A 21,675-nucleotide genomic window follows, 5' to 3' on the forward strand; every position below is an offset into this window, starting at 1 on the left:
CTATTACCAGGGTTTACCTATTGTTTTAGGCTGGTATTTAAATCTTTATGAATAAATGATCTAAAAATAGTATCAGATCATGTAAATTGCTTTGACATCCGGGGTAGATAGTAAGATAGTAAGATAGTAAAGTCCTCAAAGTGTCATTTATTTTTTGCCTGTTTGCAGAGAATGGCCTCCCTGTTTCAGCAAATGCATGGACCAACAAAATATTGTGTCGTTTAATTTGGAGGACACATCTACGGTCACAGCGCTGGTTTCTGAGTTCTGCCATTTGAACTTCGGGCAGAAATTAGCTGCTTTGTAAAAGATTTGGAGATTATTGTATCCTCAGGTATCCTTTGCTCAGAGATAAAAAAAAAAAAAAAAAAAGGAGTAGTGTGACATTTTGGAAAATACCCTCATTCGCTTTATTTTTCGAGTTATATGAGAAGATCTCTACCACCTTTATATCTATGCCTTAAATATGAAGTTACCAGTAGCCGGTTAGCTTAGCTTAGCATGAAGACTGGAAACAGTGAGAAACAGCTAGCCTGGCATTGTCCAAAGGTAACAAAATCTTCCTACCACCACATCTAGAGCTCCCTAATTAACAGGTTTTTTGAGAGTGGGGTCTATCCCATAAATGTCAAACTATTCCTTTAAAGCAGCCTCCCCTCCACACCTACCTCCTTCGTCCTTGGTTGACCGGTGGGACAGCTCTACAGACTTAGTTACAGAGACACCCCTCGGTGTCTCTCTGCCTTCTTATCTTAATCAGATTTCACATCACTGCCAGAACCAAGTCTTTGACCACCAGATGCGACTGTCTATTTTATCCCCAGAAACCCAGTGAGACCAGAATACTTTCTCCCTCTCCGCCTCCCTCTCCCTTTTCCTCTTGCTGTTGTTGGCAGCCTTCCGGCACATATAAAAGTAAATAGGCCTCAGCAACACACTGTGTCCCAGCATGGAGACCCCGTTCTGGCTTTCAAGTGGCCAGTCGGGGGACCAGAGCTGTTCCTACAGCATTAAGATGTGATGAATATCCATGTGTAGCTGACGTTTGCTCTGAGCTGCTTTTGTTTTGAACCCCACACTACCCCGGGGAAGCTGGTGATCGAGTTGGACAGTTATAAAGCTGTAGCGTTTGCTCAAATGCCACTTTGTTAAAATGCTTTCCTCAGCTGTTTGTTTAGACGTGATGATTGTGCAGGAACTTTGATGCTTTCCACATGGCCATCGCTGGGGTCTGAGATTGAGCAAGCATTTGCCCACTGTGGTTCTGCACCTCATTATGCAGGATGGCTGATGTGCAGTGGGGCTTGTATGAGGTTTGGTTTCTTCTAGGAATTGTAGATATGGTGGGAAGGACAGTGGGGAAGTGGTCAGCACCAGGAATACATGGAATTACAATTATTGGCATGTGCTTTCTTGTTTTATGCTGAAATGCAGCTTTCATCCAAAGTACGTTATAGTATCTGGAGTAAACACAGTTTTAGCATGGTTGGTCTTTGTAGAAATTGGATGTTGGGGTCAGCTATCCAGCAGTATCATTTCAGTATCCTGGTCAAACACTTGAGAAGGACTGATGGGTACTTGTGTTGCAGGGTGTTCTCCCTGTTCACCACAATCCCCCGCTACATCCTGTCCACTGTGTGGCGTTTCACTCGAGACGTTTTTTCCCAGAAGTGTCCGTAAGAATCTGTCCGGTAGTATAGTGTGTCAGAGAGATTACTGACCTGGTTTTCCGTTCTACAACCTCAGGAGAAGCATTGTAAAACATCTGTGGTCCAATGACAACATTTAGTATCAGCAGAAGTGGTTCGGATCTAATGATGTTTAGACGAGATGGAAGAAACAGCAGAAAAACAGCAAATGGTTTGACCCTCACGGTCATACGAGGTTTTGATACTGTGATACTACATTTTATTGTTCATTGTTCATCATGTTGTTAATTTATTGCACATCGCTGTTGAAAATTCCAATAATTTTTGAAAGATGAGCCTCACTCCTGCTGCCTGCCAAGAGCTATGAGTGTGTCTGTGTACTCATTCCTAGGGTGCTCCTTGTCCTTGAGCCCCACAGTCTTTGTTGAAGCACCTATATATCTGTGTGTGTGTATGCCGCAGTAAGCTGTCAGATCTGTCTTCATTCGCTCTGCCTGGCCGATAAAGCCCCAGTAGCTCTCACACTTGTGAAGGTATACAATGCTTCTGCTAGTTGTAAGTGTGAGTGTTCGTAATTTGTAATTATTTTAGATGAAGATGAGCATTTACTAAGCCAGTCAGCTTCACAAATCTTTGGTTGGTATCTAGGGCTTAGCTTGTGTTTCCTCCACGCCATATGAAGATGAAACAGTAGCGGACTCTTAATCAGTAGCTTGAGGTACTGCAGCTGTTATTTTTGGGTTTCTACGTGCAGTTTTTGCATGTTAGAGTGTTGCAGAGGCATCTGCTCGGCTCCCGTAGTGCTCTAACTGTGTTCATGTGTGAGTCTAGAGAGAAAGCCCCTAGCCACAAGCACACACACACTGATTTTTGCCTTCTAGACGGAGAGAAAGATGAGTGGACATGAAGACTGCTGGCTGAGGGAAATACACTTATTAATAGTATTCTTCCCAGGCTTGTAGGGAGATTTAAAGTGAATGCAACATCCCTAAAATAGTGCTTTTAGCCTGTAGCCTTATCTAGACTGTGACCTTTAGCCCTAATGTAAGCATGAGCTGATGTACAGTGGCAGAGATGTGGTCCAGATTTCTCTCTAAACACAGCGGTAGAGTGGGTCAGGAGCAAGTACACAGGAACATCCAGGAAGTGTTTGACAGCTGATTAATAGTGTAGAATAAAGGTTTAGTTTGTGTTAGCTCAATGATTTTTCTTGCTAAAAGCAATTTATTTTGAGTGATTACTGGTTCAATACTAAACTAGTTAAAAAAGCACTTTCCATATAAGTACTATATGGACTTTTGGCATTTCTCATGAGGTGTTTGGGTCAGTAGTTTCAGGTCATAGCTCAAACCTTCGTGTTCATTTTCCCTCTCTTCACATTTCAGCAAGTCGTGATGACCTTTCCATATTCCTTCCACTCCACTTATCAGAGTGGTACAAGGCCTCTCCATGTTTAATGTAAATGCACAAGCAACTGGGCAGTCAGGTAGTATAACACTGAGATGACTGAGCGTTAGTCCCTTTTAGCTTCATGTACAGAATCTACGCTCTGCAAACCCCCAGCTACCTTCAATGGATCAAGTTTTCATGACTTCAGTTATTGCAGAGGCTTTGACTTGTTGTTGAGTCTATGACTTCCCATGACATTATGCTGTTCATATGGCAACAGGACCATGAGCAGTGCCAGGCGTTTGATCCTGCTTTATGACTTCCTGTCCCAGGGCAAGGGAGGGAACAGGAAATGTCCTGTGCAGACTGTGCGCATGAACTCCGAGCTCGCTGTTGTACTAATCGCACAGACCCTTATCTAATTAGTTTTTTGTTTTCATCATGATGTAAACATATAAAGATAATGGTTATAAGGTGGATTCTACGTATTGTTTAACCGTTTTGCAGCCGTATCTTCTTGATTTTCTGACCTGGGGCCTCAGTATTGGGGCGCCCTTTTGCCACCACAAATTAGGCTAATGATGATGTAATTGTTTTCATGTGGAGGAAATGTTTCTAAAGTCCCTCCAGACTCCACGCGCGGATGGTTTAAACTTGTCAGCTGTGTAGAAGATGAGGTCATTGGTCTTGTGTTTATGGCCTCACCAAATCCAGTTCTGGTGCTGCAGAGCAGACTGATGTCACATGGAACATGTCAGGGATCAAAGCATTTCAGCTTGATCTTCTGCCCTTTTCACACATTAAGGAATGTGAGTGTTTAAGTCTATGAGTCAGCCTTGATGTTTCTTCTAATATCAGTCATTTATGCAATCTCTAACTTTGCTTATGCTATTATACAAAACTTGAATAAGGCACAATTTGAAATTAGCCACTTTGAAATACTCCATGACTTAACCGCTGACATATACCGGTTTGAATAACCTTGGAGAACAACACTGTTCTCTCCAGCTCTTAGTGTTTCTCATATGACGAGTGCTCTCTGTGCATCACTTCGCTTGAAGCAGCCTGTTGCATAACCAGCGTGTCGTGCTGAATTCATCTGAGCAATGTTTGTTTTTTTAAACGTCCCCGGCAGAATCATAAAATGTGTTGATCCGGCGGGGGTGTGTACCTGTTCCCTCTGCTGGTCCTGCTTTCAAAGAGCTGAGTGGGTGTTTATGAGGGAGGGCACCTCAAAAGTCTATTTCACAGAGTCACAAATTGTTTGAATTATGTAATATTTGTTGTGTAATAGCCAGGAGATGGATGTGTGCTGTACGTGTGTGTGTGTGTTCCAAGAGCTGCAGAGGAACTGTTTGGGTTGATTGCATCTCTGCTCACTTGTATCGTCTCCTCTCCATCCAGTATAACCTGATGACGCTTCACACAGCCAGTGTGAAGGAGGCAGGTCATCTCTGGTTAGATAGAAGCCACCGTGATCCAGCCCTCGCTAATCTTGCCACTGGCTGCTTGCTATCGATCATTAGACTTGATTAGGTCCTAATCCGTCTTCTTTATCTGCGAATTGGAAGGAGAAAGGGCAGAAAGATCGAGGATCACAGTAGAAGAAAGAAAAGAAGTGACTTAGTGACAGAGTAGTAGTGTGTGGTACATCAGAGAGAAAACGTTTAGCTCCTCCTCATGAGCCTGAGGTGGTTGTCTGTGCTGCCCTGCGAACACTGATCATCATAACAACCCAATCATCAGGGCGCTTGTTAGGAGCTGGAGCTGGTGGATGATGGTGATTGACTAATTGATTTTCCACTTTCAAGTTGATGGCTTCTTCACCTGCTAATGAGGTTTTGACCGTACATTGATTTTTTTTTTTTTTTTTTTTACTTGTTATTGGGGCAAGAAAAGGGGGGGCTGGGATGGTGTGGACACTGCTGTGAATTAGTTACAGAATAGCTGACCCAGTTTTAAAGGAAAAGAAAATGTCAGAGTTTTTTTGATAATGGGGATTTCATGTCCCTCATTAAGGCATGTTCCCAGTTGTTTGCCCATTGTTGAGAAAATACACCACCTCGGTCACATTTTGTGCTAATGATCATTTTGAGAAATTTTAGGCCATGCAGTGCGTTATTTTGTTTTCATAGCTGCTCTGCCCAAAGAAATAGTCAGACATTTTGGGAAATACAGTATGTTTATTCACATTTTTGTAGAGAATTAGGTGAGAAGATTGATACCACTCTCATATATGTACACTGACTAAAAAGCTGCAGCTTGTTAGCTTAGGACAGCTAGCCTGGCTTTGTCCAACTGCAACAAAATCCACCTACTAGCACCTCTAAAGTGGTTTTACAGGGGGTTATGTACTGGACTATTTCCTGGCCAGGCACAGTGACTTCCTGGAGTATCTGCAACCTCACAGTGGCGACAAGACTCCAGTTAACGTTTGAGTTAAAACAGCATGAGCTGGCCTGTCTGCTGCCGGGTTTAGCATCAAACCTCACCTCCTCTTCATCATGATTGGGTGTCCTTGTAGACATGTAGTCATGCTCGAAATTGTTTTTCATCAGCGCTTTTCACTGTAACCTCCAGTTGCGTAATCTCATTTCATGTCATCCGAGATCATCCTGCCACCTCTTCCTCTCTGTTAGCCCGACCAGCCTCCCCCTGCTCGCGTAGTCTTCCAGGTGGCTGCGTCCAGTCGGCCGTGGGTTTACACTTTCGAGTGAATTATTCAAGCAGGTCCGTGGCAGCGTCACCCTGTGAGGCTGCTCTCTCTTCATCACTGGAACTGGGTCACGCTGCTCAGATGTAACACAGCCTTGTCCCAGTCACGCAGAGGGCACAACACGAAGATCAACTTCAGCGTGATGGGTTCATATCCACATCCACAGTTCCAAAGTAGTTGCTGAAACAGAGAAGAATATGTCATAGGACCAGACTTACTTCTTAGCTTTGCCCTATTTACACAGATTAAACTGGTGCCAGGTGTGACTGCAACTGGAAATCTTGTCCGTGTACACAGATTAATAAATCTAAAGCAAAATCCATCAAGCGAGTGCAAGTGCTCTATCCAGAAAAACCTGGACACAGCAATGATGGCTAAACCTGCTGTGGAAAGATTTCTTATCACAATCTCCTCCTTGCAGCTGAGGAAAAAATTAGACCCAGAAACTCAGGATTATGTGATTTCTTGACGTTATGGTGCTTTATGACTAACGAAAAGTCGAAAGTCTCGGAAAATTCCAAAAAGTTATTTTGCTTCACCACTTGGGGTTTCAAAAATGCAAATTTGCCTTGTGCAGCTTCCACTTTATTTTGAATCATGGGTGTTTATTTAAAGCAAACACAAGTTTCGGCTGGGCTCAGATTGGATGCTATGGTGTTTGCCAGGAACGGGTGGATGAGTTGTAATTAAAGAAAGTGCACTGTGTTGTTTAGCTGTAATTACCTCCACCAAGGAGGTTCTGTTGTTTGTCTGTTTGACTGATAAGATTTCTGTTGTTTGGTGAACAAACACACTTTGAGCCAAGGAAAGACACATTTGAATCTTGCTGGTTCACACACACAGAGCGTCAGCTGTCTCGCTCCTCTCTGTGGGAACACCACCTCCGAGTGACTTACATGATAATCAAATCAGAATGAAGAATTATGACAATAAAAAAATCGGAATAAATCTCGAGCAGAGAAATAAACAAAACAATCGGCAATGACAACAAATTAGGTGGAAGTACGTGAATGACACATGGAAAGAAAAGTGAAGAACAGCATGTATAGAGTGTGACCTGAATGCAGGGTTGTCATGCAGAACCTGCAGCGTTACTGCTGCACCATTTAGTCTTGCATCACTCTGCTTCTCAGCCTCTTTCTGTGCTTTGTGTCCTCTCACTCAGTTTGTCTTTCCGTCCTCACCTGCTTCCAATTTACTGATCAGACTCCAAAATACTCTTTACTGAAGAGAACACCAGTTATGAAAGTGTTGCCTGCTGATTTGTGGCTAGATCCTACCTTATCAGTAGGTAAATGTGAAGGCTTTAAATAGCTTTGTCTATTCATATCTTCTCATATCCTGAATGCTTTGCTTTTCCACCCACTCTCTGTCTGAAAGGACACACACACACACACACACACACACCTCTTCTCATCCCAACCACACCCAACAACACACAACAGGCTGGTGCTACATACTAATGAAACCTTCTCCTCGCTCCTTCTCTTTTCCTCCCTCCTCGCTCTCCATCACCATGTTTGTTCCAAAGTGCTTAATAAGTGATGGAGCGGTTAATCTGAGGAAGATGCCCCCCCCAACAGCTCAGATGAAAGAGAAGCAGGAATAATCTGTAGAGGACCCCTAAGGCTGTGATTTCCCACCCTGCCAAACCTCCTCCTGCCTCTGCACTCCCATTTTAGCACTCCCACTGTACCCTGAAGGACCCTCCCTCAAAAGCCCCCCCCAAGACACACACACTCACACACACACACACACACCTCCTTTTTTACTCTATTTCCCCTTCCTCTTGCCTAAGCTCCAGTGAAGGCAGCAGGAAAGATCAAAGAGGTGGACTGGGTCATCCTGTAAACATACTTATAGAGACTGTTCGAATGAAATCTGATTGAATTAACCGCTCACAACACGGCTCGCTGCTGTTGATGTCACCCAGCCCGTCATGGCAGCCAATCGCAGGCCTCAGAGAGACGCACATGATGAAGGCAGCACTTTGTCATTTTTGATGAGTAATTCAAATGAGCCCGAGTCTGCTTCCCCTTTCTTATTGATTTCATCATTTTTCGACACCCAAGTCCCAAATGAACACCTTTGTTCCTCCGTTAGCTGCTTCACAGGGATTAACAGTAAGAGCGTTACAGGGCTGAAGCCAGGAATATCAATGTACACACACACACACACACACACACACACACACACACACACACTTTCAGAGTGAGATTGTGAAGCTGCAGTTCAAAACCCACACAAACAGAAATGTTACTGTGAATCCAGTTTGTGCATGTAGGCTGTAAAAAACAGACCCCTGTGTGTGTTTACCATGACAGTCGAAATACAGGAGGAACAGTCAACAGTCTCTCTGTATTTTGGTGGAGGAAATACTTGCTTTGATAAAAATAATAAGATTGGCATGGCCTCCTTTTAAAAAATTATATCAAACGAGATTAATGTGAAAATCTTTTTTTTTTAAAGTTCTACCCTGGAGCTCATCAAAACTTTTAAAATCTATACTGATACACTCTGAAATGCTCTGTGGAGTTCAAAGCAATTTCCTCTTACTGTATAAATTATCAAAAAAATCCCCCAAATGTTCTGTATTAAAGGAATAGTTCAACATTTTAGGAAATACATTTCTTCTCTCGTGTCTGTGCATTAACTATAGAGCTAGAGCCAGGAGTTGATTAGCTTAGCTTAGCATAAAGACCGCAAACGGGGGGGGAACTGCTAGCCGGACTCGGTCCAAAACTCAAATGACAATTTGTGCTTTTTTTATAGGGAGTTATGTGCTGAAACTCTGAAACTGTCTCAATTTAGTTGTAATTATTGCGCTAATTATTGAGCTTTCCCATAATAAAATGTCAAAATATTATATCCATCCTACAGGTCGGGCAGGACAGGGCAGGACAGGGCAGGACATGCAAACACAGAAAGACCCCAGCTGGGAGCTGGATTTGAGCCCAGGGCATTCTTGCTGTGAGGAGAGCCACTGCTCAGCTTCCTATCCCAAACTCTGAAGATCTTGTTAATGTCAAATATTCCAGTTTTGACTCAGGATTGAATTTGTGGCTAAATGTCTTCTAACATAAAAAGAAATCATTGTGGACTGCTTAGCGTCACGCTCGGTTTGTTTCATATTATAAAGGGGGAGAACAGTGAAGGTCAACTGCGAAACATTAACAGGCAGATGTTTTCAGCCGGTGTACAATGTTCGCTGGATGTTAACAGTCACAGGGGCTCTTTACATGGCCAACACACTGAAACACCATCCCGTCCCATGTACATGGATTCAGAGCTACTCCATATTCATCTCGGTGCGCCGCAGCCGTTAAATTGATCATTAATTTATCTCCGGCTCTTGAAGGCCTCTGTGATTGGCAGAGCAGTGCTGAAGCCTGCAGGCGTGGAGGCCGGAGAATCGCAGAATCAACAGAATCACTGGGCTTGTCAGGGAGCGGCCGCAGTCCCAGATGGAGTTTGGAGTGGAATCCAGGACCTGGTTCAACACTCCCTTCCCCCCCTCTTGTCTGGTCATATGGAGCGGCTTTACGAGGGGCTGTGCCACCCAGCACATGTATAATTAAGAGCCAGGACCGGCCCTGATGTCAGAGCATAAGCACTCAGGGCTGAACCATCTGCTCTCTCACCTTTTCATGTCGTAATCAAATGGTTTTTATCTTAATCTTTGAAGTTAAACTACATTTTCAAAAGTCCATTATTCTGACCAACAGCGGAGTAGTGATTAAACTCCTTGAAACATTTTGCCCTTTTAAAAAATCTGGTGTTGTTGTCCTCGAAGAAAAATAGAAGAGGAATTGGGTCGTTGGTGTGACAGTTGAGGTTGGCCACACTACCACAGCAATGAGTGCTCAGCACCAAACTTGGCACTAAGAATCTCAAGGATTACCACCTTTACTAATTACTCTTTTTTTCCTTTCTTTCATGTGGTCTCCCATTCCCACAAGAACTCTTAATCTTATCTCCCTGTTGGACTCCCTCCTCCTCCCCTGCTTGCATCTTTCCTCGTTTTATCATTCCCATGTCTCCCGAGCTCAAGGCCCCACGCAGTTCATCCTCTCATACAGTTAATTTATCTCTGCAGTACATTTTTATCTACGCGAGGGCCTTTTAGGAAAATAAGGACCCATTATTCCACTCTTCTTAGGCACAGTAAAACCCCATCAACCAACTAAACCAGGGAGCTGAAATAGTTTGCCTCCAACAACATTCAGACAAACATTATCCCGGCACATCGCTATCCTGTTATTATTTAGCATTTAGATGTCACGTATGGAGCACATTTGGGTTTTGGGGAACTGTGGCGGTCTGTGTGCAGCCTGTGTAGAGCTGCTGGGAGTTAGTGTGAGTCCACAGTATTCTGGGTTAACATGTCTGCATGTACAGAATGTGTGTGCGTGTTTTTAATGCCATAAATAGCGCATGAGCTAACACCAGACAGAGTGGAGCACTGGATATATGAATGTACAGTATGTGTCTTCCAGGCCGAGGGAGTGCATTCGTGCATGTGTGCTCACTCCATGATGTTTCTGATGTGATGTGTTGTGAAGTGTTGGACTCTGGATGACCCGGTGGTATAGACGGCTGAAAGCTGCTGCTATACTCTAAAGAGAAGCTGCGCTCTTGTGTGTGACTGTGGGTGTTCGTCGAGTATCTTACCTGGTTCACCGAAATGATCAGTCTCGTGATTGTGGAGGTGGGGGAGGGGGTAACTTTTGACTTTCAGGCTTTCTTGACAGTTTAAAATGAAAGCCAACAGGCCCAAAAAACTTGCATGCATGTGCAGAGCAATGTTAAAATCTGGGAAGAAGATAGTGGCACCATCCTTGAAGTGAGACTATGTATCTTTTGCAGAGCAGAAACCACTGAGGCCACAAGTGACAACATACTGTGACCGACGCACAAGAACACAGCGATATCGACCTAAAGATTAGCTAACATTAGCCTCTGTAAGCTACTGAATTGCTGGACTATCCCTTTAAGGCAATGTAGCTTTCACATGTCTCCACTCTGGTGTTTCCAATGTCCAATTTGGACATTTGATGGTTATGATTTTTTTTTTCTTTTGTCTCTTTGATGGATGCTGTGGTAACAACATGTCTTACACACAAATATAAAAGTGAAGATATACACAGTTAAAACATACCCTTCTATTTCTGTCTTAACCTTCTGTCTCATCTTGCCCCAAAAATATCCCCCGTCTCCTCGTGGGTTTTTATTCCTCCCATTTCCAAAACATGGTTTTCCCAGACATTCTTTCCAAGATGTGACGCATGGAGTGTGTACGTCTCATAGTTACGAACCCTGGGAGTTAAAAATACTCTGTGGTGAGGGTTGGCTTAGGGCCCCCACCTCCTCCTACGTTGTTGGTCACAAAGTCAGACAGGCTGTCCTGCTCACCCTTCCTTTCTGTTCACTGTTTTATCTTCACTGCAGAACACACTAACCCACATGTTTTTACACCACGTTTTTACATACTGTCTCGTGCTATCTGAGGCGCCTCGTGATGACATGATGACCCTGTTTGGGATGTTAAGGTGTGTTCAGAGCCAACATGGACTTAAAAGTAACCACTGAATAGATTCTCTTACACTTTTTCTGCTAGTAACCATTGTCTTAGAGCGAATATAGAACTGACAAATCATAAAATGCTCGTCTAGAATATCAATAATCAATAAACGGTTTATATCTGATTCTTTCCATGAGTTTGAGCGTTGAGGTTGACAAATATAGCAGAGAATAATATTTTGTAGAGGTTTATTTCAGAGCACATATTTATGCATCTCACTTGCCATCCTAGTAAACACAGCTGTGTCCCACTATTTCACTAGATCAAGGAAACTGTGTTACATGCTCCTCGTTTCTTATCTGAACCCCTTTATGAATCACCGTACAATCAGCAGCCATCAGTCTACCCACCAGCAGACACCGACTCTCAGTCTTAACTACCATTCAGCCCAGCAGACAGTCTGTCTCCCTGGTCTGGTTTTAAAACGGTTTAAAATGCAGCCTCGCGTCCGTAACCTTTCCCGAGCCAAACATTTTTCCCCTTGAATTCAAATGGGAAAGGACACTGTGGATGGAGATGGGGTTTGACAGGCATACACAGACTCCCCTGCCCCTATCGATCCATTATACAGAGGAATACGCCTTTTAAGAGCAGCCAGCTCCGGCTGTCCTGTTGAATAAAGATGGTGATTCGCTCTGCGTGTCTCCCAGGATGTGCGAGCGTGCATGTGCATGTGGAAACCAGAGAACTGTAAGAGCATGGTGAGGAGAAGTCGCTACACAGAGAGGCACGATAAAAGGCACACAGACGGAGGAGGAAGAGGAGGAGGAGGAGGAAAAAAGGTGGCTCTTGTCATATTTTGAGAGGCAATGACAATGTAGAGAGGATGTTTTCCACTGTTATAGACATTTTGTCCTCAAATATTTAGTGCTCATTACCTGGCCACTTTTAAAGTCTCTATCTCTTCCTCTTCATCACATTCCTCTCTTTACTCACATCCTCAGTGTGCTGACCAGCTCTGGGAAAGGTTGACAAGGGGTCAAAGCACTGAACAAAACACAGCACAGCGTTTAGGAGTTGCTCCATCCCTCCCTCCTTCACTCTCCCTCTCTCTCCTCTGCCTCTCATTTCTCATTGAGTGTTTATTGTGCCCTCCCCTCGCTCCCCTCCCCTCCCCTCGCCTCCCTCTCTTTGGAGGTGTGTCCATCAACATCTGGAGGAGCCGGGCCACTCAGTGACAACGGGAGCTCATTCACTCCCCCGATCTCCCTCCCTCTCCCCCTCTCTCTCCCTCTCCCCCTCTCTCTCTCTCTCTCTCTCTCTCTCTCTCTCTCTCTCTCTGCCTCGCTCTGGCGCTGTGTATCTGTGTTTGCCGTTGTGGAAGTCAGATTGCAGAACGAGGAGATGTTGGCAGCTGACTGTGGAATGAGCTCACAGAGAGAGGCACCAACGTGGAATTATTATCAGACTTATCAAGGAGACCATGGCAGCATCTTGTCCTCCTCCCGTTCATCCCTCTTTCCTTTTTTGAAGTGAATATCTGACTGCTGTGGGAGACTTTTTTTTGTTTTTTATTTTTTTTTGCTGGTGAATTCCCGGAGCAGCTCTCCAGCACCTGGTCCTGTGATCAGCGAGAGGTTACTTTGGGACCCATCCTCCCCCCTTCTTTGTTGTAAAGAATCGTACTGTGGAAGAGGCTTTGGGATGACGGAGATCCTGGTGCCTGATGTAAACTTGAACTCGGTGTGCGAGCGACTGGAGCAGCACTGCTGCGTGGACCAGAACCAGCACAATCTGTCCAGCCAGCCTCAGACCCCTGTTCTCAAGAGGCACACCAACACCGGGGCCAAGCTATGGGGCCGCGTCCGCAGCAAGCTGCTCAGACAAAAGGTCTCTGGCTGACATATGCACACACGTCACACACACACGCACACACACACACACGTCACACACACACACACACACACACACACACACACACACACACTCTCTCTCTTTTATCATTTGTTCTCGCCTATTTATCACTCAGTGTCACCTCCATCTGTTTGTTCTGCCTCTCTTTTATGCTCAGTGTCTCTCTCCATGTGTGGCGCTCTCTCCCCGGGTGTCTTTCTTTCAGTGCAGAGTTGACGATTGTTCTTATCTGATGGGTCTATTGACTGCAGTGATGTAGTGCTAAATAAAAAGGTGACTAAACTGGGACCTGCTGTAACACAAGCCACAGTAAACATAAAAACATTTTTTAGAAAAGCCTAATTTAGGCTTTTTTTTCCTTCCTTAAATGATTTAATTATCAGTTTGATGCCACTTACTGTGATGCATATTGTAAATATTTGTTACTAAGCCTTATGTCAGCTTTAAAAAGTGATTATACCACAAGCAAGATACGAGAAAGGCTTATTACCTACCTGGATACTGGACTGTGTGATGTAATGTAAACCCCCGTCGCCTCAGAAACCACTGCTGTGATGGATGAGACATCATCAGTTTAACGTGAAATGACAATTTTCTCCCCTTTGTCTCATTCTTGCCACTTTATATTTCACCCTTTCTACATCCACCAATCTCTGTTTATGTCTATCTCTGTCTATTTGCAGATGCTAATGATGAGTAAATGGTATTTCCAATTAAATTGTGTTGGTTGTGAGATGTGTGAGTATCAGATTAGCTCCCCCTGCTGTTCATATGAAGCATTGCCCTCCTCTGGCTGAGTCGATCTAACGCCCCTGGCATTATTGGTCACATTATCCCAAATAACCTCCGAAACATGCGTGTAGCATATTTGCATTATGGTGTGGGTTTTTTTTGTATACAGTTAGCATTGCAAGGATAAAGATTTGACTAAACTTTGACATTTTTCCATTATGTAGCAAATTATCTGCAGTTTCTCCACTCTGTTTTCTTACTCAAACTATTGGAATTTCATTGTGTTTATATGAATTTCTAAGCGTGATCCTGTTTTTGCAGCATTCAAAGGCGGTATGTGGTTGGTTAATAATAATAAACAAATGAGGGTTAGAGAGACGTTTGTCTTTCCTGATTCACTGGAATTTTAGACAAAAGTTAGATGGAAAATGTAGCGATCGCTGTGTGTGCTACTATACAACTGAGGTTCATTCAGAAAGGGCAGTTGTTGTCATTTGGTTAAAACACTCAGGTTGGACTGAATGACCCTTGTGTTGAGGGAGGTTGAGGTGCACGCACACACACACACACACTCACAGGTCTGGTATGGCATAGTTTAAATGCAGGTTCTGGATTGTGACTCAGGCGTCGGGGGGGGGGGGTCGCTGAACGATAGAGAAGAAGCTCATGAGCCTGTTCTGGTTCTATGCATAGCTCTGCACACGCAGCTAAAACTATGACTCATTTTTTATTTCACTGTATGTTCGCTCTTGTTTATTCAGCAGCCCTCCTCATCTTCATCATGAGTGCATCGCCAGCAATTTGAGCTGTAATTTGTGTGCATAATAAACCAGTTCAGGACAAAGAATCCAAGTTGAGAGTCGGCTTGACCTTTGCTTCAATGCTTTCCATTATTCAACAGAGGCCTGAGGAAGGCTGACCACTGTTATACTGAGCGGGATAAAACAGGGATTACAAACTAAGCCCAGACTTTACTGCGTTGACCTGAAAGGTCCCGTATTGATTCCTTCTTCTCCTCTCTGTACACACTCTCCATGTCTTCATGTCAGACAACGTGATTAAGGAGGTTTCTGTATTTCATTGCTGTCCAAATTTGTCAACTTTGCAGTTAGGTGCATGTGATCCCTGCGTAGAAATCCCTGTTCACCAAACTGCTCTGTGGAGTCCCATTCATTCTTTCATTCATTCTGAATGAGGCTTTGAATTTTATGCATACACTCGTGTTGCAGTTTTTCTGCGCTCCGTTGCCTTTTGATCCTATCAGCTCTTATCCCTTTCTTCTCCCCCCGTCCAGCATTTCTGCCTCTACATGGTGGTGAACTCTGTTTGATGGAGGCGATAATGTTAAATGACGATGTCTGCCAGCATCATCTGACACAGTAACGTGACAGGCTGCCTGCGGGTCTTTAAAACAATCTGAAAATGTGTTTTTATATTAAGACAGGGCAGGGTTAATTCTGTGTTTTTCATGACATATATGTTTATAAAAACACATTGTTTCCTGTTAATAGTTGAATCAGCCTTTTCATTATATTAGTAATATAATCAGCTGTGTTCAAGTGCAAATGAATTGCTGTCCCTGGCTTTCTTTTGCGTTGAAATGTATCTTTAACTTGTCTCAAAAATCTTGTCTTGTGAATCTAAAAACGTGCAGATACCAAGTATGAGGAAGAGCGACTTCCAGTGTTTTCAAATAATTATTGAGGGGGGGGCAGGGAAAGCAGACTGTAGGGCATATTGCTTTTTTTTCTGTTTGTGTGCATCTGTGGCATGCATCATGTTATTTACAGCGTGATGAGAGGAATGTGGATGTTAGAGGATGCGTGAAGGTATGGAAGCACACCGGGGAATTGTCCTCCCTCCTTCAGCCTGAAGCGGCACCTAATTAAGACACGGTGTGATGAGATGGGGGCTGGCTGGGAACACTAATTGGACTAGAACCAGACATAATGTATCGTATGTGTCCCGGCCAAAGAACAAATGATGATTAAGGCGTTGCTCGGTTGTGGTCTGGGTTTTTCACAGTGTGTTTAACGTCATGTTCTTTTGGCTGGTGACCTGTCTGCTGGGCAGAGGCAGGTTTTATTTTCTTTGTGGAGTTACGGCCAGCTTAGTGGGGAGAACAATGGAGCTGTCGTGCCGGCTTAGCCAGGAAGAGAATCAGATCCAACCATTATCATCCGCCCTCCGCCTCCCTCATCCCACCTCTCGCCCCCACTACATTTTACCCCACATACGAAATTATGCTCTTCCATTTGAGTGTGTTGATTAGTGCAGATGAGATATTAGGGTTTCATCACTCCTGCGTGCCTAAAATGCCAGCCAGTCCCCTAATGGCCTGTTATATAGGCAACATAAATCTCCGTCTGTCCCCACCGGAGGGCATAGCCCTTTATTGGCCCCAATCCATCCCCCGTGCGCAGGATCTGCGATTGGTTAATGAGCTCCAGGAGGGGAGCGGCAGGTCAGTAAAGCATTCTCAGGTTGATATCCACAATGACCCCCTCTGGTATGAGTTCAGCCCCATCGCTTCTGGCCGTACAGCGGGCCGTATGCAAGGAGGCTTTAATCTCAGCAGGGTGACAACAAGGCATTAATCATGTAATTAGGTGGTGAGAGTTAGGAGATGTGGTCTTCTGGAATGTTCTTCACATGCTTTAACGGTTGTCCGGGCCTCAGGTACTGCCAGGAAAGTTGTGAGGATGACTCGGGGTTACCACATGAATTCAGGGAATTTAGTACATTTATCTGAAATAGTGGAGGGCAGTCCGTTTATGACTTGCTGTGCTGGTTTGTTCCAATAGATGTTGATTTTTTGCATTTTGTAGCTCCTGGAAGCGCTCCAACTTAGTAATCAAAACTCTCTCCCTGAAAAAGTTCATGAATGTTACATCAGAACTGAAGTGAGACCCCTCTGATCGTCCACCGCCACCTGCTTCAAGACTGACTCATCATACTTCACCACTGAGTAAACATACATAGAGATGATCTAATGGCTTACAAATGGTGCATGCCGTCAGTGGTGAAGATCACACATAACCTGGACGGTGAGGTAATGAGCGAGGCCATGACTACGCAACGTCCCCAAAAGGCCGAAGAGTGAAAAACATCGCTGTGGATCTGTCCAAGACAAACACGAGGGGTTCATCAGGGGACAAAAATGTGACATAGATCCCCGTCTCTTGATAGCACATATAAGTTCTGTCACCGCTGCACTAGATTAAATCAGAACTTTGGTGGTTAGTCTGTACGACAATCGAACAAAACAGTGTTCGCGTCTGTGACTTCACCATGTGGGTTTTAAGAGATGAAGGCCTGGGATGGGAGCTGACAGTTATTGGTTAGCGGAGAGTTTTCCTGAAAACATTTTTAGGTGGATATCAATCTTTACTGAGTCAATTCATACTGAACATCATACAACATAGCAACACCATGATGAGGAGATCATAAAAGAATAGAGTGTTTTAAGGAGAAAAAGAAGGAAGTGCTTATATTGAAGTCAAATTCAGAGCATTAAAGGGATGTTTCACTCTCTCTCTGCTCGTGAGTGTATGATAACTCAGTTCTGTGTGCAGGCTGCCGGCAGGGTTGTGTTGCATAAGTGTAGTACGCATCTGTGTGTTGCTGTTTACAGGCCCTATAAGAGAATCACACACTGCCTGCAGAGCTGCGAGACTACTCTGCAAATCACAGCCCTCTGCTGGCTGAAAAGCCCCGCCGATTGGCTCCAACAGGGAAGTGAGGGAAGAAGGCAACATGGCAACTGAGTCAAAGACCTCACATGGCCATGGTGACATCAGCAGCTGTTGAGTAAAGAGTCTCGCTATCACTGATGCACATGTAAACATTATGCTTATGTGATTCGTTTGTCTAAAAATAGTTTGTGCTCCTTGTTCTCTATGAAGCAAATATACTGCAGCGTGATGTGTTTGCTGGGGGGGGGGGGCTCAATCATTGCACAAACAGCTCCTGTAATCCTGCTAAAAACCAGGGAGCCGTGCAGTTTGAGCTACGTTCTAATTAAAGGACTAATAAAAAGCTCTCTGCAGCCGAATGAATATTTAATCAGCCAGAGAGCAGCACTGGAAAACTGTGCTGAAACACAAAGGACAAATTAAACAGAAATTCATTAATTTAGCATATCAAAAGATCAAGTTGTGTTTTGAATATTGTCACCAGCATGCATTAACTCTCCAGCCCGGCAACAATGGGCTAATTAAGTGTGTAGGGATTTTATTATTAAAGGCTTCAAACATCATTTCAGTAGCACAATGTCTTTTGCTGTTCTGCGCTCAGAACACACTTAGTTCGATTTTCTTCTCTTGGATCGACACAATCAGCCCTAGTTGTTAAAGAAATATATATTCATATGTGTGCAGAACAAACAAGTATCCAAACCACGTAATCTAATGCTTAAATCTGGGGTAGCATATGATATTGAAATGAAATGAAGACACATGCAGGATTTATGCTAATGTATAGGCTAGTCAATGATTCCCAGTTGTAACACACAGAAATCCCAAAATAAAGATGTAATGTAAAAACACTGATTGTGCACATATTGCATGTGTGTGTGTTTTTTTCACACACTGCATAGTAGAAATGCTTTCGTGTCTAGTACTCTGATGGATGGATCATACCACCGAGGGGCCTCTGGGCCAAACATGTTCATCGAGGACCTTATGCGTGGTTCTTGCATGGCCACTTGGCAACACATGTGCTCTTTTTCTGACAAACCAAGACCCTGGATAGATATTATTCTGCTGCATGCTCTGAAGCACGTCTCTGAAGCCTCCTGTGTGTTTTGTAGGAAATGTAAACAGCTCCAGAGGGACGAGGACCTCTGACTGTCCCGCTGCGTCAGTCTGTTGCTGCTGTCACTCTCACGCAGGCTGCAGGAGCGTGGCTCACATGTCTCATGGCTACCGAAGGAGGGCAGGATTGTGTTTGTAGAGTGGGGGGGGGAAGTAACTGTCAGCCAGTTCCCGTAGTGTAGTGGTTATCACGTTCGCCTAACACGCGAAAGGTCCTCAGTTCGAAACTGGGCGGGAACAGCACTTTATTTATCTGAAGACAACAGGTGGTGTATTTCTTTTTGAGCAAACTAAATCGAGGAACGAAGGTTTCTGTAGATTGTGTGTGAATGATGGATTTCTTTCTTGTACGCAGTGATTTAATGGTCAATAAAAAGGCAAACTGGTTACTCATAACCACATCTGTGACCAGTTGATTCATTTTATCAGAATAAGCAATTCGTCAAGACTTTTTTTTTTTTTTTTGTGAATGTCTTATTTGTCTTTTTTGTGTCAAACCTTGATTATCAAATTTTCAGAAACACTTTCAAAGGCATGCAAAAGTGTGAACTGACTTCTTGTTCTCCTTCACTGTCGAAATACGAAATAAAGACCATGTGGCAGGCAGGAAAACAGCATGACTTATCTTATCTGCTTTGTTCTGTCCCTGTAGATCAGTCGGGGCAGAGTGCGGGCTGTGTGTACATCCTGGCTCACGGCTGTCTGCTTCTCCTTTTGAAGTTAAGGCTCTTGGTCATGGTATTTCTGCCTGTGTTCTGGCTTGACAGACAGAAAGTCCAACCAGAGGCAGGAAAAGATACTGAGATCAACCATCAATTTTCTGTAGGGCCTACAAGTGGGCCGCATCACATGGCAGCCACATGCCTCCCGTCGCATTCGTATGACTTATTTTGGACGCTCAAACACACGAAAGAGCGATGAGACGAGGGTGAATGTGTGTGAGCATACAGCAGTCAGGTTTAGTCGGCCATACGCAGGGCTGAGAGAAAGTAAACGGGCAGCACTTTATCCAGCTGAGCCCCAAACCTGGTACACACTCAGACGTACATTATGAGCTGCTTACAGACCAATGAGTTCCCATGTAACAGAGCAACATGCTGTCCTCCACACACACACACACACACACACACACACATATATTTATCATGTTCTATATAAGGGAAAAGCTTCAAGTGTGTGCCCCAACTGGAATGCGTACAAATCGGTGTGTGCAGCGGTCGACTAAATTTAAAGTATTTCTTTGCTTTGCTTCGGGCTGTAGTCCGCTCCGGCCGCTGCTCAGCCATATATCCCTGATGGTTTTCACGGTCCTACAAAGAGAGCTTTGCCACTGGAGTGATGTGATCCTAATCGGAACCATATCAGCCTGAGGATGTCTCTTTAAAGAAAAAAACCACAAGACACTTTCTGACTTTTATCTTTTCCTAGACATGTGCATGAATGCGCAAACATATAGTAGATGCTCGAAAGCCCCTTCAAGCATTCCGATGAACGGAAATTAAACTTGAAAGGGGACTAAAGCTATGCCGGTTTGCTCTCTGCGGGTCCTGAAAAGGTCTTCAAATACAGTACATAAGCCAGAGGAGAGGCTTTAAAATATATCCTTAATATTCTTGTGGTGTATCTTATTTGCCTCGAAAAATACTCTTAATTCCTTTGTGTCATTTCCTACTATGTCCACGCAGCCCACCTTCAGAACGTAATTCTCTAAATTCAGTCAGATTTAGACAAATATAACAAGCTTTATTTCTTTATTTTTGTTTTGAATGGGCAAAGAGCCGTCACTCAGGATTAAACCTTAAATCCTCTTGTCCAACTGGACAGTAAGTCACAATTCATTTACAAGAACGGTGTTTCTTGTCATGCAACATTTTGTCCCTAATGCTGAGTGTAACATTTAGTATAAACTAAGTCAGTTTGCCTCCTGCTGCCCTCCTCAACCAAAACGTTTGCAGTCGACCCTTTAAGCCCACTCATTTCCCAGAAAAGGAAAGGGGGGGAACAAGTTCCTCTCTAAGTATTTTTAATAAAAAGGAGTCCAGTTGAGAATACAGTTTCAAGAGGGGTCAATGAGGGTAACCGCAGGATCCTCTTTGTTTTTACAACCCTATTGCAGGACATTCATTTTTAATCAGGTTTTTTAGGAATTAGCAGAGGGTAATAGGAAGGAAATAGGTGGTCCCTCCCACCTATTTCCATCCTGTTTTTATTATTAGTTTTAGTATTTTCAGTGAGTCCGAGGCATTAGAGGAGGCGTCAGCAGTGAGTCGTGGATCCCTGCCCAGTTCTCGTCTTGGCAGTAGCTGTGTAAAGACCCAATTGCAGTGATTACCTGTCCCTCTTCTCAAACTCGAACCCTGCTGGGAAAACAGACTTTAACGATAATAGGAATGCATGAAACCGATGCCAAATGGGCTTTTTACGAGGTAATGAAATACGCTCACTGAGAACTTTTAATGGTTGCAACCTAATGCTGACAATAAGAGAAGTGTGCTGCCCCTGTGCTCACCCAACAATCATTATTTTCCTCTAAGTTGAGCACATCACTATGCAGGGTTGTAATGACATAGCTGTTTAGTGCAGACGCTCAAACAGCCTATAAAAAAAGGCATTAGCTGGTGTGGCCTCACACAGCGGGCACTGACTCCAGAACAACAACAGGCTGCCATCTATCATGCCTCAGAGGGCATCATGGGACTTGAGATCCAGACTTTGAGAATGTGTGCGGTGAAGAAGGCCAAGTGTCTGAGCCAATCTGGAGCCCCTGTTGGACCCCCAAGAGACTGCCGAGGGCATATGTTGGAAACATAAGCGACATCTTTCTTTCCCAAAGTAGACTTTGTGTCTGTGTTAAAGCAGCAGTATCCGGGCAACAGCAGCGCCACTTTGATCTGAGTAAGAGGTTTGAAAAATGGAACGGCTACAAGGTGAACTCTGGAC

At 44.0% G+C, this 21,675-nt stretch overlaps 1 protein-coding gene across 4 annotated transcripts in view; it reads left to right on the forward strand.

The window, feature by feature from the left end:
• Positions 1 to 21,675, forward strand: part of abr (ABR activator of RhoGEF and GTPase) — a 121,965-nt gene that overhangs the window by 93,495 nt on the left and 6,795 nt on the right. The gene's annotated exons all lie outside the window — the stretch shown is intronic.

Source organism: Enoplosus armatus, chromosome 13 (genome assembly GCF_043641665.1).
Source record: "Enoplosus armatus isolate fEnoArm2 chromosome 13, fEnoArm2.hap1, whole genome shotgun sequence".
Classification (NCBI taxonomy): domain Eukaryota; kingdom Metazoa; phylum Chordata; class Actinopteri; order Centrarchiformes; family Enoplosidae; genus Enoplosus; species Enoplosus armatus.